Raw genomic sequence first — 6,680 nt, 5'->3', positions numbered from 1 at the left:
GTGTTAAAATAAAGTGTTCAAGATCAGATAGAGGAGGAGAGTTCACCTCTAGAGAGTTTAACATGTTTTGTGAAGAAAATGGAATCAAAAGACAACTATCCTCACCTAGAACACTTGAGAAAAATGTGATTGCTAAAAGAAGAAATAAATCAGTAGCAGAGGCAACAAGAGCGATGTTGTTTAATGATGTTTCTAAGACATTCTGGAGAGAAGCAGTCAATACAACAGTGTACACTCTAAACATAGTACATATCATTAAAGGTATGAGCAAGACACCTTATGAATTATGGTTTGGTCATTCACCATCTGTTAAGTATTTCAAAATATTTGGAAGCAAATGTTACATTAAGAGAGATGATGACATTGGTGAGTTTGATCTAAGAAGTGATGAAGGTATGTTTCTTGGTTATTCATTGAAAAGCAAGGCATACAAATGTTTTAACTATAGATATAAGACAATAGTTAATGTAAAAATGTAAGGATTGATGAAAAGTTTGGAACTAAGGAAAAGATGGTAGATTATAATTCAGATGAAGGAGAAGATAATTCTAAAATTGTTAAACAAAATGCAGAAGTTTTCTTTGAGACTAACAATGATTTGTAGAATGATATGGTATTTGTTGAGTAAAGAGGAGAATAGAGGTTTGAACAAAGAGTTGAGATGTCAACTCCTACCTCTAATAGGAACATGATAAAGAATCACCCTCCAAAGCAGATAATTGAAAGTAAAGACAAAGGTGTGATGACAAAGAACAGAGTCAATTGAGGAATTATGTTTGATTTCTCAAGTTGAGCCTAAGAGTGTAGATGAAGCATGTAAGGATGATCATTGGATTCAAGAAATGAAGGAAGAATTGGATCAGATTGTGTAGAATGAGACATGGGAGTTAGTTCCTAGACCTAAAGACAAGAATGTGATAGGAACCAAATGGGTATTCAAAAAAAGATGAATGAACAAGGAGAAGTTGTGAGAAATAAGGGTAGAATTATATGTAAGGGTTACTCACAGCAAGAATGCATAGATTACGAAAAGACTTATGCCCTTGTAGCTAGAATGGAAGCAAGAAGAATATTCTTGGCTTATGCATCAAGTAAGAAGTTCAAAGAATATCATATGAATGTCAAGTCAACTTTTTTGAATGGAGAACTTGAAGAATAAATCTACACTGAGCAGCCTAATGGATTCCCTTTGATAGAAGAAAAAGAGATGATATGCAAACTGAAGAAAGCATTATATGGTATGAAGCAAGCACATAGAACCTGATATGCAAGCTTAGATAATTATTCAACTAAGCTTGTATTTGTTGAAGGTATGACAGATGGTAATTTGTATTTGAGAGAAGTTGATAATGTTTTATTTATCATTGTAATATTTGTTGATGACATAATATTTTGAGGTAATGATGAAGAAAGTGATAAGTTTGTTGAAGAAATGAAGAATGAGTTTGAAATGAGCATGTTAGGAGAAATGAAGTTTTTCCTAGGATTGTAGATTGCACAGAGCAGTGATGGTATTTTCATTTCACAAGCTAAGTACTTGAAAGATTTGTTGAAGAGATTTGGATTAGAGAATTGTAAGCCTATTGGTGCACCTATGATAACTAGTCACAAGTTATCCAGCAAGGATGAGTCACCTATAGTTGAGTAGAAGAAGTATAGATCCATGATTGGAGGATTGCAATATTTGACTCACACCAAACCAAATATAGCAAATGCAGTTGGGATTGTAGTTAGATTTCAAGTTGATTCTAAAGAGTATCATTATGCAACAATAAAGAGGATATTCAAATGTTTGAAAGGAACATTTGATTATGGAATTTGGTATGACAAATCAAGTGATTTCACTTTGTGTGCATATACTGTTGCAGATTGGGCAGGCAATATGGATGACAGAAAGAGCACCAGTGGTGGAGCATTCTTTCTTGGAGGAAGATTGGTTTCTTGGCTGAGCAAGAAATATAATTACATCTCACAAAGTACAATTGAAGCAAAGTATGTTGTAGCAACAAATAACTGTAATCAAGTTATGTTGATGAAGCAAATGTTGAAGGATATTGCAATTGAGTTTATAGAAACTATTATCATTTACTGTGATAACACAAGTATAGTGAGTATGTCTAAGAATCATGTATTGCATTCTAAGATGAAGCATATATCTATAAAGTATCATGTCTTGAGAGAGAAGGCAACAAAAAAGGAGATCAGATTGGAGTATGTGAATACTAAAGATCAAATTGCATATATCTTTATGAAGCCCTTACCTAAAGATACATTTGAGTACCTGAAAGGTATGCTTGGGGTTATGTCCCTACCTACTTCTAAGTAGACAATGTAGAAAGTGCATCAGTTCAGTGGTACAAAACACTATTGTTAGAGTGGACTAAATACCGATGCTTCCTGTATGGGGGAGTATCTGATTGAGAGTTGAGTCATTGAGGACTCTTGGTATTTGGTATTGAATAGTGTCTTTGGACACTTGAGTTGGTTCAAGAGTTGGAGCAAGTGTAGTAACAATTGGTATTTGGTAATATTGAGCCCTTTGACATTGATGTCAATGGGGGAAAATATGCATGAAAAACATCTCCTAAGCATTTGTTAGGGAGATTTAGAAAGATTCATTTAAAGAAGCAGGATGAATATCTCTACGGGGGAGATATGTATGGTTAGTTGTTTATTGTGAATAATTCTTCCTGATCCCAAAGAAGAAGAAGAAGTTGCTAGTGAACAACTTATTATGTCGATCTAGAAGATGATGAATAGAGCAGTATTCAAGATGATTTCAGATTGATGAAGAAGATTTGAGAAGATGACAACAATAGAAACAAAGTACTAGTTTGGTACTCTTAGAACTTAGATGTTTTTCATCTATGTATCCATCAATGCCAAAGGGGGAGATTGTTAGCATGAATGTTGATGATACTACATTGGGGGAGTATCCTAAGAATTGGAGAGCATTGACATGTTGCATTCATGATTGTGTTTGTCATTGATCTCAACATAGTATTGTTGTAGAGGCTAGCAAAGTAGCAGTCTGAGATCTTATTGGTACAAACAATGGTTTGATTGTCTAGTGATGTGCATCTAAGGACATGTTCTAGACTATGTCTTGATGATGTGGTTAAGTGCACAAAGTCTAAGTCAAAGGCGTATAGAAGTTGTACTTGATTTACAAAGAGTAGTACAAAAACAAAGTATTGGAGAACATCATTCTGATGTTTGTTTTCTATCTTACATCTAAGAGGCAATGAAGAAATATGCAATCAACCAGTGATAGAGGATAGTCGTACTATAACATCAGAAAATGTGCAAGCCCTAGTATCACACGTGTGAAGTTTTGTATAGACTGTGAGCTGATAGTGCTATTGTAATTGTAATTAATTAATTATCTTATTGTAATTAATTGGGAAAGCCTCAAGGTCTACTCAATGAATTATTACGAAGATACAGTATAAAGGAAAGTTGTTTTCCTTGTTTATATTGTATCCATTATTGTATGAAGTGCGAAGCATGAAAAGGAGCAAAGTGCTTACTAAATGCAAGTAAGTGATCCAAGGGATTATTAGATGCAAGTTTTGTGACTAGGTTACAAGATCCGAAGGAGCATAAGTCTAGTTGACAAGACAAAGGAAGAGGAAGGAAGTGCATTTCATTTCTATTATTCTGCAAGGAATAATACATATATCATTTGGACAATGGGTTCATTGGTCTTAACTTGGAGTTGTTTGGGCAGTGGGTCCAGTTGTCTTCCACAACTCCTAACAAGGTTGGAATCTCTTAACAAGGATTCAAAGTCTCCTAACAAGGACTCATATGTACTGAATGTATTCATAGACTCCTAACAGGACCCATCCTCTAACAAGGAATATTTATATTAGTACATCATCTTGTGAGTATCATCCCCACCAGGGTTTTCCCTCTGATCAAGGGTTTCCTTAGTTAACATATTTGGTGTTAATTGTGTATGAGTATCTTGTCGTGGTTTTTGATTATATTGTTGATATGGTTAAAGTTTAATAAGGTTGATAATTGTGATATTAGTTGGATAATTGATTCAACCCCCTCGCCCCGTCTAAGTTATGTTGCTGGACTATATATTCTAACAATCATCACCTTTACTAGAAATATGATTGCTACTGACACGTTAGTGCCCAAAATGCCACATAAGTCTATAATCTCTAAGAATTTTTTTGTATAGGCTATTTTTTTTTGAATCCTTCTTTCTCCCTCTGAGCATGTGCAATTGTCTTCATTTTAATTGCATTACAAAAGCTACTAATTGTATATGCTACTTTAGTACGCAAATAAACACTAATCTAATGAAATAAAAACATTAGCATTAAACTAAATTAACATAACCTCAAGATAGACAAAAGAGAAGCTCTCAAATGAGAATATGAGCCATTTAAGGGGCTCTCTCAATGAGATTGTTCTCTTGAGTTGGGGATGTGTCTATTTGATAAGATTTGGGATGTGTGCTCAAGATACTCAAACTATGCTTCAATGGAGATGGAAAATGGCAAATTGGTAGCTTTGTGAGCTCTCAAATTGGCATTATAAGGGTATGGTTAAGGGCTTTGTTTCTCACACTAGCATTATAACTTTAGCTTAAAGGTTGTGTTGAAATGGCTTGGGAGGGGATTCAATTTATAGGCTAAGGGCTTGAGGGTTTGAGGGCTAAGATGCAAGGATGGGGAAAAGCTCATGGAGGGCTCAGATTGCAAGAGAGGAGAGCGCATGGATTGTGCTTCCTTACAACCATTCAGGGAGTGACACATGTCACAGGGTGAGTGGATGGAAGAAAGGGCAAGGATGAGTCAACAAAGGAGGCTCAAGGCCTTAAAGACCCTCATAAATGGCTTGTAAGAGCAATGAATGGGTTTGTAAGAGTCTTTATGGCCTTTTAAGAGCATTCATGGCTGGGTGGTTGGGATATTTTGGAGAGAGTTGAGATTGTTGACTTTGTTTGGCTTAGGAAAGTCTTAAGCTTGTTTAGGGAATGTGACAAGGTTAGGGGGGGGATTAGAGGTGATTTAGGATTAGATTAGGGATGTTAGAGATATGTAAGTGGATGGCATTCAATGAGGGTGGGTGAGTTAGTAGCTAAGCTTGGTTAATATGGGTGGATGGGGTGGATTAGACTAAAATGGAGGTTTAGAGATAGGCTTAAGGTGAGTATGAAGACCTTCTAGAAGAGTCTAGAATTTCCTAGGATGAGGAAAAAAAGTTTTTAGTAAATAAATAAAGTTTTATTTATTTCATGGGTTTTGGGTTGAGGAGATATTCATTAAAATATTTTTAATAAACACGAGGATTAATATTTAACTTTAATTAAATATTTTGAGTTGGGATTAAGGGTAGAAAATGATGGGATTAGCCTTTAATCGAAATTAAAGAAGGATTAGAAGATTTTGGAAGAGGTTAGTGGTCTTAAGGAAATTGGCCAAGTTTTGGACAAAAAATAAATAAATAATTTATTTTGAGATTTTTGGTCAATTTATTAATTAAATAATTAATAAATAAGGAAAATAATGTTTAAATAAGATTTAAACATTTTTGGGAGGGATTTCTTAATTAAATATTTTTAATTAAGATAAAGGGATTTAATGGCATAAAAATAAATAAATTAATTAAATAATTAATTAATTAATAAATGATGATGTCATCAGTGATTTTTTTTTCAGAAAATAAAAATACTTTATTTTCTAAAGGATTTTAGGTGTCTACACTAATCACACATTTTCCTTCTACTTTGTTGGTTCCTATGTAGTGTGCATGTTAAAGGATAGACTTATACAAATATGATATTCATTGGTTTCTAATACTTTTTATGGACCTGGATACATTTTATTTATGAATGTTTACTTCACATTCAAACATTTGAGTGCTATACAATTTGAGATATATGATTGTTCTAGAACTCACATGCAACTCTTAGTTAGAGCAATTTGGAATGTGAAATATCCATGACCATGCCAATTCTTATTTAATTTTATGTTTGTTTTGAGAGAATGACTTAACATATTTGCATGTAAATAAATTGAATAATCTTGTATGAAGTTAGGCTTATTCCCCTATGTTGATACTTTTTAATTTATACATGTTTCCATGTCCACGATCTCCCCACATATTTTTTTCATTTTCATGTCCTAATTTAGTCGTACAAGCTTGGGAATGACTTCACACTCATGACCCCTAAGATTTTCAAATTCAAATTTTGCCCAAACCTTGTCCATCTTGGTCCTTTTAGAGACAACTAAATACCATTTTACATGATTATTGATATGTCTTTGGATTTAAAGACATTCATTTGCATTAATTAAGATCATTCATAAATTCATTATTCATTTGCACACCATTTTCAAAAGTGTACTAGGAACACTTACATCAAAACACTTGAAAACACTTAAGTTTGCATAACCACCCAAGTAGCAGTTGCACGTTTGAAGCTTGTTGGCACTAATCATTCACAAACCCATAAGTTGGTCTATGTTGGGGTTGACCTAGGAGAACATACACTCCAACAATATGACAACACAATAAGTGTATTTTGAAATAGTGATAGCTCTTGGAATTAAGTTGTCAACAAGAAATCAGTCAAACTAAGAAGTAGGAGTATGTACTATGCTAGATTAGATTTTTGTGACCACATATTAGATTGCATCTATGAAAACAACCTAGAC

Source organism: Cupressus sempervirens, chromosome 9 (genome assembly GCF_028749045.1).
Source record: "Cupressus sempervirens isolate cs-2001-9-10 chromosome 9, ASM2874904v1, whole genome shotgun sequence".
Classification (NCBI taxonomy): Eukaryota; Viridiplantae; Streptophyta; class Pinopsida; order Cupressales; family Cupressaceae; genus Cupressus; species Cupressus sempervirens.
This window is presented reverse-complemented; position numbering follows the sequence as displayed.